Here is a 13,085-nt window from a genome sequence, read left to right on the forward strand (position 1 = left end):
AGTACATAAAGTCTCTGAATACTTGGATTAAAATGCTATTGTGTGAAAAGAGGGTTATGAAATTACCTTGATGTTCAGAGCTACGCGAAGCAGAAAAACCTACAAAAATGAAGGAAGTAAGGGACCAGAGAATAGCCCTTTGATTTCACCTCTGCGAGGGGATGAGGAAGAGCTCACGAAGGTGTCTCCGTGAAGTGTGATCCATTTGATAAGGCAGATGATTCCGTGCATACCATCCCACCCACATCGTCACCAGCTTCACCACCATCACCCCCATCTGCACCTGTACCACCTTCGCCATCACTGCGACTCAATATGGCAAGCACGATAAAGTTTCTTGTGTTCAGGGGATTGGGAAATGAGGGTACTGACCAATTTTTGTTCGTGGTAAGAGCCGTATGGGAAGTGTAGGGAGTTACAGATGATAATATAAAGAAAGCAACATTGGTTAACACTCTACAGGATCACACGCTGACTTGGTATATTAAGCACTCCAATGATAATCCAAATGTGGGAATTGCGGATATCCAAGCAACGCTAAACAAAGAATTTAGTAGGTCGAAGTCTGAAGCACAGTCGATCATTGGGTTCAAAGAAATCACGATGCTACCAGGTGAAACTCCTTGGGAGTTGGATTAGAGGTTGAAGTGTATGCTTCGCAAACCTAATATGAATTTGATGAGTGGACAACATCGTGAATGGTTTGTAGCATCACTAACGCTACATTTAAGGAGTACGTTATCACAGCAGAAGTTAAAGACTCACGTAGAGGCCTTAGATATCGTAATGAGGTTGCATGAGACCTTGATGCAAGATCCTAACTTGGGAGTTCAACGGATCCACGTGCAGTTGAAAATTTTATGTCTTAAGATGTAGAGTTTGAAACAGGACAAGATAGCTCGCCTAGAAGTGCGCGAAGAGGTGTGGTGTGTAAAATGCAAGGGTCAAGGTCATGATAAGGATGATTTCCTGATGTTCGCAAATTACCTTGTGGGACAAGGACCGATGTCGTTTAGGCAAGAAGCACGAGAAGGACCTAGCACAACGCCTACTTTGTGGTGCACGATTTGTTAAATAGGAGGGAAACATGCTACGAACAACTGCCATTTTTAATAAAAGTATACAAAAATGTTGCAGCAATTGTTCTGTAAATTTTGTAGATCAGTGGGACACAATGAGTGCACTTGTAGAAGCTATGAGCTAATGATGGATCGAACTGCCACCTACAAAGTTTAGGCTGAAACACGACCCCTAGACTAGAATGCAAGAGTGGTGCAAATAGGATTTCAAGGGCGCAAACAAGGTCGAGGTGGAGGAGGACCTGAAAGAGGTCATGTACAGCTGATATGCTACAATTGTGGAGGGCCGGGACATTATGCCCGTGATTGTACAAACCCAAAGCATCCATCATGTTTGTATTGTACCTTGTTTTATCATGAGATGGAAGATTGTCCTACGTTGATAACTAGGATACGTGACAAGGGAGTGCTATCATCTCCCTCAACTTAGAACCTGTAGATGATAAGGTCTAAGCCATGCAAGGAAGATCTAAATGTGAACATTGTGCTCCCAAGTGGAATCGCGATGGGAGACGACAAAGGAAAACAACCTGAAGATAGTACTTGGGTTTGCAAAGCTTCGGCGAAAGAAGTGGAGTTTGATTTGGAGCGCACTAAGGAAACCTTCATGGAAGCTAAGAAGAGCTTCGTTGATGCCTCCACTTCAGGAAGAAAAGATAGACCGGAGTCAGAGATGGACCCATCTATGCTCACGAAATTCCTGGAAACATGCATGAAGTTACTATGTGACAGTAAGGATGTAAAGGGACTACAGGAACTCATTAACAGATGCGCTGGGACCGCACCAAGAGAACTGCGTGTAGTCTGGAATATTGGAAAGGATAAGAAGAGGACAGGAAGAGAAATGACTTTAACTGCGCAGATTGGTGAATATGAGATGGACCAAGTAATTATGGATTTAGGATCGGAAGCGAATGTTCTGCCGAAGCAGACATGGGAGGGAATGGGGAAACCTATGCTACAATGGTCTCCTATTCAGCTGCAGATGGAAAACCAGCAAAAGATAGTACCCATGGGGTGATTGCAGGGAATCACTGTGGATATTGAGGAAGCGAGTGCACTAGCAGACTTTGAATTTATAAAGATTGTTGATAACAAAAATCCTTGTCCTGCGCTCTTAGGAATTGATTGGGCCACTGACATGAATGGGGTGATTAATCTGAAGAAGCACAAGATGATTTTTAAGAAGAAGTCACTATGCGTAGTTATACCTCTGGACCCTATTGAAGAATCGCACTATACAGAGCCAGTGTGCAACAATGAAAGTGATGATGATTTGGACTGCATCTATAAGATAAGAGCGTGAAACCAGGACTAGGTGAATCCCACTGTGGATGAACGGCTTGCATGGGAGTGCAAGAGCTCCTATATGTCAAATTCTAATGAGGAGATAGAGTGATGGTAGAACCGGTTACACAGGTAACCACGCTGAACTATAATATCATGACAAGATTGTTGCACTGCGTATCGATGGAAGTGAGGGATCTTCCTACTTATGATGGTAAAGTGAGGTAGATACTTTCCTAGATAATTTTGAAAGGGAGGTGCTGAAAAAGCAATGCTTCCAAGCCTTGAATTGGGTACTACGTGCTACACCCGCAAAGTGGTGGGGTACGCACAAGGGGAGCTTTGAGGACGGGCACAAATGCAGGAGAATGATGCGCACACGGTTTGGGAAGCCTAGAGTGCGATTGCCAGATAAATACAATGGGTAGGATAATTCATGTGCACATCTAGCCAGATGGATGCAGGCATATGGAAAACAACCTATGTGGATGTGCATGAACTCCACACTGAGAGGTATGGTCAATAAGCTTGTGTTGCGGGGGTAGATGTGAAGTTGGCTCTTAAGGTTGGATAGACAATATGTGGGAAGAACAATCCCACAGAAGGTTGTCCATGTGGAGGCATTTGACAAGGTGTGCAATGCGTCAAACAAAGTATGCAGTGCGCAGCGAAGTGGTTGGGACATGTGCATACTCGGACATATGCCTTTTCGGTTGGTTGATAGAGTAGAGGCTGTAATACCTATGAAGTCTATCATGTCTAGTCCGTGCATAGTGGCACTTGCAGGGGTACGGATTGCGGAGCCCTAGAAGAAAGGCTCACATCATTGGAAGAGCTCAGAGATGAATGATTGGGACTCGATGAGGAGATCCAACAGGGTGATCTTAGGCTACAAGAACTCACAAATGAAATATTTTGGTTGAGGGAGAAAAGTTCCATCGAAGAAGCGGAAGTCAAGAAGCTTGAGGAAGGAATAAAGAAGGACTTTCTTGATAGAAAGACATCAGTGATAAAGCAGGATGAACTCGATTACATTGACAGACTTGGTGACCACCGCTGAGAGTTTCTCATTTTGCTGCATGGGATGGGACCGTATTTTATTAAGGAAATCACAGATGGTGGCGCGGTATAGTTGGAGAAGTTAAATAACGAACTCTTCTTGGGGAAAGTAAATGGAAGTCGCTTGAAGCTATACGTAGGTGGCCTGGCTAGTTGACCAGCCACAGGAAGCATAGTCTTAGTGCTCTAGGCAGCTGAAAGGAGGTGCAGAACTATAAACTACTCTGCCCGAGAGCTATGTGATGTCAAGACTTCATGCAGTAGAGAGGTGTCATAGGGTCTGCGACAATGCAAGGGTAGTTGTGCTACCACACGGGTTGGCTAGAAAGTGACCGTTATAGTCACTATTCATGATGTGATGTGTTAGCACCTAAATTTGCCTTAGGCTGAAGGAAGGCAAAAATTAGGGTAACCAAAAACCACGCTCAGTCTGGTAGCTAGCCCTACCAGAGCAGGAGAGGGCTCTCTCCGAGTCACGCTCAGTGAATGGATAAGAAAAAATGGTATGAGATGACTTACAATGCAATATTTACCTTAGGCTAGGAAGTGAAAAGGGATTTTGAAAACATTTTTATGAATGACCGAGCTTCTGGGATGTATACGGGACTGGCACTGAGCAAAGAATAGAGAATTGAATATGAAGGCATAGATTATTCCGTGAGGCAAGGTAGGCGGAAAGAGCAGAAATTTCGGTTTAAAGTAACGTGGAATGGAAATATTTCTGAAGAAAGTGAAAAGGGCATAGTCGCATGAATCCTTTTCAACAAAAGAATAACACTGCACATGAAATTTTCCCACAGGAAGAGCAATATAAATTGAATTCTACCTAATCTCACTTAGAAAATTTCACTGAAATGAAACATGAATTGAATTATGAAACATAACAAGATACATATGGAACATAAGAACACATTTTCTATACTCACAACCACAAGAATCTCATGAAACAGAGCCGCTGCCTTTCATTAATTCTCTGTCAAAAATACACAGTGCAGAAACAGAGTTTCTTTCCCACAGTCTCCCAGAAGTTACAAGCCAGCCAACCCTTTGCAAATAACTTGCATACAATATATAGAATGTGTGAGGAAGAGATAGAATGCCCAGGGGTTGGGAAGTTACTCAAATCATTACAAAATGGAGATGGAGAGCCAACCATCAGCTACAGGTGCAGCGCTCACAAGCATGACATTTGGCATTGGGGTGATCATTTGCCTTCCTTCACAACTTGGATAGAAGCCCATCTGGAGAAAAAAATCTTTAAATGCCACCTTTGGTGCCAAAAAACTGAAGTGTAGATGCCCGAGCCCACTTGGAGAAGTCGCGACCTAAAATTTCGCGAAACGGGAGCAAATTGGCAGTTTTTTCCTCTATGCGTTGCGCCAAATTCTCTGTGCGTTGCGCCACTTTGGAGCCTGTTTTGGGGCACTTTCAGGTGTCAAAAATTTTCCCAAGTGGGCTTGTTGGAAAGCTTGTCCTGTCTACTTTCTAACCCCACTAGAATTTCCAAATTTGGTGCTCATTTTCCCCTCCAAATCTTCATTCTACCAAGACTACTTTATGTGTGTCAAAAAAGTGGCAGAGAGGCCATTTTTGGGTGTTTTTTGACCTTTAGGAGACCCAGATCTTGTCAAAATTTCTTGCCCGGACACTAGTAGTCGTAATTTTCAATGCTGAATCCAAATATGCAAGCTGTTCCTTGATTAGAGCCGTAGAATTTTAGCGTTGCGCTAGTGGCGCAGCGCACAAGGAGGAATTTCTTGTTTTTTATCCAAAAATTTGCCAAGTGACCAAAATTTGCCAAATTTTTTTGAAATTTTAGCTAGAGAATCTCTATGGGGTGCCATGCTGAGCCAAGGAAGCCTCAACCAATATTCTAAGCCTATCTTGCCCTTTTGCCCATTTTACCCTTCTTGTTGCTTTCCTCAATTTTGGTTTTAAATTCCTTATCCACGCTTGTGCACTCATGTTCCGCACCCTGTAATAGAAAGTCATGTGTCTCAATATAGCAAGGTTCCAATCAGCTTTGTCCAATAGCCTCTCCAAATGCATGTTGACCCTCTCAAGGTTGGCCTCCTGATCCTCACTAACTGCTTGCTCCAAAGATGTGAATACAACCCTTCTTCTTTAAGCTACTTGGCGATGCTCACAGATGTTCTGCAGCTCCATGATCGTTTGTTGGTCCTCAAGCTATTTGTTTCTCTACTCCAGGTAGTTCATGTTCGACTTAGCCCGTTCTAAATCAATGGAAAAGTCTTCAATCTCTGATTTCTGCTCCCGGATGATCTCTATAAGCTCTGCATTTGTTGGCTCTGCATCTGTCTCATCATCCTCGAGGAGAACAAACTCGGTCTCTTGCTCACCTGATGGCCCTTCCTCCTGCACTCACTCCTTTCCCTTACCCTGCTCCTATGATGCTGATGTCAGAAGCAAGGCCCCTTCCACCCCGAGTGGAGATAACACTCGCTTTGCTGCTGCAAACAACGGTCTACTGCCCTTCTGGTATGTGATGTATACTGGCATGGTGGTAGTCTCATGGCGCTCAAACTGATGTGAAGGACCCCCCACCTCATGCTCTGCCTTTGATACCACCGGTGGAGCGCTGAAGAAATCACGGGAGATGAAGTTCTCCTAAGCGATACCCTGCAATCCCAACTGATGGTCCACCAAAATTCGAATGAGAGCAAAATGATAGACACTGTTTAGCTGTTGTCGAGGGGTCTTGTGCTGCATGAAATTCTTCATCCTCTCTCTGTTCCCGCACATGAAAAATGGGAGGCTAATCATCTGCACCCTGGCAAAGTGCATGAGCAACCTAATGTGATAGGCATAGAGGCAGGAAAACCTCCCTTCGCAACTGAAATACTTCATGATCAATTTCATGAGCGGGGCATAATCATCCCTCAAAAATCTGAATGGAAAAACTCTGGTGAGCTGGCTCAAGCAGCTGTTCTTGATGTAAGGCTCATAATGATGCTTCTCCACTTTCTTTTTCTTATGCCACTATGCTCCAATGTTTGGTATTCCTGTTGCCGCTGATATTGTTTCCGGTGTCAATGTGAAAGTGACCCCAGCCAGGACAGATTGACCTCCCTATAGATGAAGTGCAAAAAGGCGGGCCAACTCATGATGGACTTTGACATTTGCCACCCTTTGACAAAATTCAAAACAGGCCAAGTGCTAGAAACAGGACATGGCAAGTGGGCATGCCTGCAGCTCAGTGAGGGTGTTTGGCTCATCTCTAAGATGTATGCCGCTCCGGTGATGTCTCCTATGGGCCCTCTCTCCTGAAGATGTGTGACTGTGGGTGCCCTCATACTCTGATGAAACTTCTGATGCCATTACTGCTATTTTTACCCTGAGTTTTATGCTACCCTCTGAATCCAATAGAATTGGTAGATGCTCTGAAAATCTGTCACCAAGGGGACAATAAAACAGGGAGTGTTAGGAGGGGAATGATGAAAAGGGGAATAGGGGTTTAAAAGGAGAAATTTATCAGGGAATTGGGAGCGCTTTGGGTATGGTGTTGATGGGGTAGGGTTTGGATATTTTGAGCTATAGGAATAAAGGGAACAAATGGATATGATTACAGTGGAGCTAGGGTAATTATTAGGGGAAACTGCTACAGGGGAATTAGTTGATAGAGGTAGGGTAGGAGCATACTTTAGCAATAATGTCACTGTAGCAAAACCCTAGCTTCTTGACCTTCTTTGTGTCATCTTTGTTTTGCTTTTTAAAAAAATTTTGCATTTGATTCATGGTCATTATAATCACATTCATCTTCAAGTTAAATGCCAATGGTGAAGGTAGTTGGGCTACCTCTCTAATTTTGAGGGTCATTCACAAAAATTTTGGGCAATTTAGTAAATTTTTGGGCTTATATGTCTATGCGTTGCGCGCTCTACCCAGTGTGCCGCGCGCCGGGTATGCGCTGCGCCAGTTTTATATTTACACTGTGGCCGGGCTCCCAGTGCGCCACGTGCCCTGAGTGCGCCGCGCCACCTCGTGTGTGCGCCGCGCAGTGTCAATTCACCCAAATTTGCTTGAAAAACAAGGGGGAGGGTTTTAGTGGCGTTTTAAGGGTGGTTTCCTTAGGAAACATGATGGAATGGAGGTAGGAACGAGGAGGAGTGAGGGGACAAGGGGAGGGGAGCAGAACCTTGGTGGCATCATCGCAAACTTGCAACCCCATTTATCGCTTTCTTTGGTGTTTTTTTCCATGGATAGCCATTGTGCTTTCGGGTACCTTTAAACATATTACAAACCCCAAAGCATAGACAAAATTGATGGAGAAGAGGTTTCAACTGGGCCTACCTCTTGTTTGCTAGCCTCTACCGAGATTTGAAGTAGTTTTGGCAAATGTTTATGCCCCTGGATGTGTGCGTCGTGCGCCAAGCCCAGTGCGCCACATGCTGGGTGTGCATCGCGCCTTTGCAATTTTTCCACTATGGGCTGGTTGTCAGTGCACCGCGCCCTCTGTGTGCGCCACGCTCCTTGGTGTATGCGCCGCGCTCCTTGAAACCAGCTCTCACTCACTCAAATTCCTCAAACTTCGCTCTCTTACCTTAGCAATGTCTCTCCCAAGCTTGCAAGAGCACAAATGGCTTTGCTTTGGGCCACAAAAAGTATATATAGGCTTGGGAGAGATGGGTTTGAATTTTTTTTCCTTGAAAACCCACTTTCTAATGTTTGTGTTTTGCACTTTTTTCATTGACTTTAAAACACCCTAATTTTCATTTTTCCTTTGAAATTTTGGCTCACATGATGGGATTTTCAGCATTTCTTTGTAGGGACTGTGTGACTGGGCATTTAGCTATGGAAACCATGCATCTGAAAAAGTCATTTGGCGATTTTTTTTGGAAAATTTTGTCATAATTGACCTTGTTTGACTTTTCTTCAAAACAGAGTTTTGAAGAAGAGTCGAAGTCTTTCCACTTGAAGATGAAGCTCTCTGAACCATTACTATGTAAGGCCTCCCTCTGGCCTGCATGGATTGTTCTGGACATGTTTTAAAAGACCAAATCGATGATTTCCTAGACCCAAACATAAAAGATGACTTTGTCCCGTAATATGACCAGACCTTGACTATCATGAATTTCAGTGATTATGGACCAAGACCTGAACCAGCAGGGGCCAGACATGAGGGAAAATGACTAGCATGACTTTCTCTGTCAGATCCTAGCATGTCCCTAGCGAAATGCAACTGAGTGGATGGAGCGGGACACCTAAAATTGAAATGCACAAAGAGTTTTGATCTCTGATGGAGGGCTGACCAGACCGACTCTAACATTGGCTCCAATGGGGGATGGTATCTCCTTGGAGGTGCCAAGAACATCAAATCTCTGGAGGAGCTAGATAGTGCCTTTTTTCCATTGGGCTATGGAGTCATCATTTTGATAAACAGCACAGGACTCTGACTTATTTATAAAACTGGAATAACCAAGAAATTGACTCAAACTTGACATTGAAATAACTCAAAAACTGACTTTACAGACTGAAACCAAACTGAAATAAAAATGGTATTTACAATGACAGTGGAAGCAGTGTTAATAGATCAACAGTGATACCACTTGAGCAGCCGACCATTGATCGGCCCTCCAGGACAATCTTCCCCGTTCATTTCCTTCAGAAGAAAGGCATTCTGACCCCTATATGATGCGATCTTGAAAGGACCTTTCCACAGATTTTCAAACTTTCCATGCTTGCCTTTCTCTTCATTCCTTGCATCCCACTTCAGCACCACATCATCCAACTGAAATTTATCTGCTTTTGCTTTTCTGTCATAGATTTTCTTTATCTTCTCCTGTAACTTGGATGTGTTTTTGAAAACTTCTTCTCTTGTTTGTTGCAAGTGGATCATTTGATTCAGCCTTCTCTGCATGGGATCTTCCTCACTGCCAGCCTCCTGAAGAAGTTTGACCACCGGGGTAGCAAGAGAAGCAGGAAATATTGTGTCCACTCCATAAAACAGCTCAAACGGTGACATACCAATAGACTTTTTCTGACTGATCCGATCTGCCCAAAGTGCATGGACCAACCTCTTGTTCCAACTCTTCTTATTTATTTCCAACAGCTTCTTGATGATGTTGACCAAAGATTTATTCGAAGATTCTGCCAATCCATTGCCTTGCGGATGATATGTAGTTGAATGACCCAAAATTATGTGATATTTATGACAAAACTCTACCATCCTTTTTTATTTGAAAGCTGCTGCATTATCAGTGATTAATTTGTTTGGACAACCAAAGTGAGACAAGATGTTATTTTCGATAAATGAAATGATTACCGTGTCCATCGCTTGTCTTGTAGGGGCTACCTCAATCCATTTTGTGAAATAGTCTGTCGCTGTAAGGATCCACCTATGTTGTCCGGAAGAGGCAGGATGAATTTCCCCAATGAAATCCAACCCCCACTGCTGGAAGGGAGCACTCACTTCAATAGGCTTAAGTGGCAAAGGCTGTAATTTCTATTTTCCTTTGAAAATTGGACATTTATGATAGAGCTTGACCATCTTATGCACATTAGCAAACAAAGTAGGCCAGTAGTACCCTGCTCTCAAAATTTTGTTCGCTGTTGATTTCCAAAAAGGATGACCACCACACTCTCCTCCGTGGAAATCCTCCATGAATTTCTTTGCCTCCTCTTCCACCAGACAATTTAACAAAATGCCACCAGGACTTTCCATACAGTGCAGAATTCAAAATACAAAACTTGGCAGCCTTCAATTTGAGTGTTCTCGCTTTGTTTCTAGTCATGCCGGGCGGTGGCGATAGATTTTTTAGCACATATATTATATCGGAATACCATGGGGACAAAGCAAACATTTCGGATACTTGAATTGACATCCCTTCCTCATTCTCATCGGACATGGCAGCGATCAGATTTATGTCCAATGCATGCAAGTTTGATTCGGCCATCAACTTCGCTAACCCTTGCCCTTTGACCAGCTTTGTAGGCTTTATCTCCACATCATATTCCAGCAAGGCCGCAATCCATTTGCCTCTTCTCCCTTCCGGATCAGTCTGCACTAAAACATCTTTTACAGTAGTATTGGGAACATATTCCAGAATGTGAGAGTGTAGGATATATACCCGGAAATCCTTCAATGCCTCCACCAATGCCAGGGCTTTCTTCTCAATGATGTTGTACTTCAAAGCTGCATCCCTTATAGCCCTGCTGAAGAATGCAATGGGTCTTTCCTGATCATCCCTCTTCTGCAATAATACCGCTGCCATAGTGTGCTCAGAAGCAAATGAAAACAATATGAAATCTTGAGTGTAGTCTGGGCTAACTAGAACTGGAGCTGAAGAAAGGGCCAATTTGACCAAGTTGAAAGATTTTATAGCCTCCTCTGTCCATTTCACTTGGCTATCCTTCTTAAGCATGTCGGTCATTTCCTTCAAGTGTTCTGCAAGATAAGGCACAAAACGACGCAGAAAATTCATCTTACCATTGAATGATTGTATTTCCTTTTTGTTCCTGGGCAGATCGATTTGCTGAATTGCTTGCACACGCGCCGGGTCTATACGAAAGCCATGTTTTGAGATTATGTGCTGAAGTGATTTTCCTTCCTCCATGGCGACCAAGCTCTTCTTAGGATTCAGTGATAGACCATATTTCCTACATTTTTGAAAGACAATTTTTAGGTGATGCATGTGCTCTTCATCAGATTTGGAAAATATCGTCAAATCATCCAAGTACACCACCAAAAACACATCCTTCTCATTTGCAAACGCCAAGTCCATTGCCTGCTGAAATGTGGTCCCTGCATTCTTTAAATCGAAGGGAATTTTGGCATAGTGAAAGGTTCCCCATGGAGTGGTGAATGTTGTTTTGTCTCTATCATCTTCATGGACGGAAATTTGGTTATATTTGGAATAACCATCCAGCAGCGACATGCGAGATGCTCCCACTACTCGCTGAAGTATATGGTCCATCTTGGGCAGTGGATAGTTGTCCTTCAATGAGACCTTATTTAGATTTATGAAATCAATGCATAGGCGGATCTCACCGATCTTCTTGCGTACAGGTACTAAGTTAGATATCCAATCTGAAAATCTGATGGGCACAATGATACCTGACTTGTACAACATATTTACCTCCTTTTCGATAGATGGCAGAAAATTTGGATTTATCCTTCTCAGCTTTTGTCTAAATGGTTTTTGATTGGGCTTGATAGGTATTGTGTGCTGAATAATATTTGTATCATAGGTCTTTAAATCAGAATAATCCCAAGCAAATACATCTGCAAATGAAGCCATCAAACTCATGTATTTGTCCTTGATCTTTGGTGGTAATGCTTTGGACAATTTTACCAACTTTGGATTGGCAGCTGTACCGATGTTGACCTCTTCTACACCTTTCTCTATTGGCTGCAATGTTGGCTTGCGGGCTACATCATCTTGATCAAAAAGTTCCTCTAGAGGTATCAAGCCTTTAGGAATGATGTTATTCTTTAGCTGTAATACGTCCATTTGATTGATCTGCACTTCATCTGTACCATTCCCTTTGTCCTCATCATTTTCCACATCGATTGAGGTTTCTTTGAACTTGCCTTTGTTGAGCAGAAAATCTTTAATCTCCTCATCATCTTGAAACACTTGCCAATATCGCTGATTGTCTGGAATGGTTAGACGGTGCTTGACATGGATTTCGAATTTATTGTTGGAGTTCATGGGGATCTTCAAGCTACTCGCTGCCTTGGCAAGAGCATTAGCAATACTATTTTGTATTCGAGGCACACATGTCAAGGTGTATTCTGAAAATAGCTTCAAGATGTCTAAAACTGCATTACGATAGGCCCGCATCCTAGGATGTTTCGCTTGATACTCACCTCTGACTTGTTTTATCACCAACTTGGAGTCGCCATATACCAAAATCCTCTTTGCATTCAGCTTTCTAAGAATCTTTAGGCCAGCAATCAGAGCTTCATATTCAGCTTCATTATTTGAACATTCAAAGGCCAGCTTGTAAGAGCAAACTCTCACGCTGCTAGGCACTTTGTTTGGGGTGGAGAAAGGACTGTGTACCCAAATACCAATACCAGCGCCATCATTCCCTACCGCTCCATCAAAATCCATGGTCCACAAGCCTTCTTCCTCCTCTTGTAAGTGCTGAAAATATGTTTGTCGTGCCTTGTCTACTTGCTGTCCATCATTTTCAACTGATTGCCCAATCTTTTGCTGCTTTTCTTGTCCTTCTTTCTTCAAGATTTCTCTGAAATTTTTTGTTATTTCCGGAATGTCATCTGCTTCTACTATCTGACTATCTATATCATTTAAACTATCTGAAAACAAAACAAAAGACTCTAAATCTGTATGTACATAGTTAATAGGATGATTTATCGGTTTCTCCTTGCTTGTGATCATATATTTCATCTTTTGTTCCTGGTATAACTTCCTCATTTGTCCAAACACAGGGATTGTTGCATAGGAGAAATCCAGCTGTAGTGTCCCTTTCAATTTTGCTACCCAAGAACTGGAAAGAAGCATGCCAAACCTTGGAGGAATATCTGCTACCACCACATCCATCAAAACATTTTTCATAGGAAGTTGATCCAAACTCACAACCAAGTCTTTGATGAGTCCTATACACATTACTCTGCTGGAATCGAATGAATAGAGATCATAATATTTCTGGGTGATGTCCAAACCAAGCTTATCC

This window comes from Pinus tabuliformis, chromosome 5_1 (assembly GCF_031772625.1).
Source record: "Pinus tabuliformis cultivar Carrire ecotype Pingquan chromosome 5_1, CPIR1, whole genome shotgun sequence".
Lineage (NCBI taxonomy): Eukaryota > Viridiplantae > Streptophyta > Pinopsida > Pinales > Pinaceae > Pinus > Pinus tabuliformis.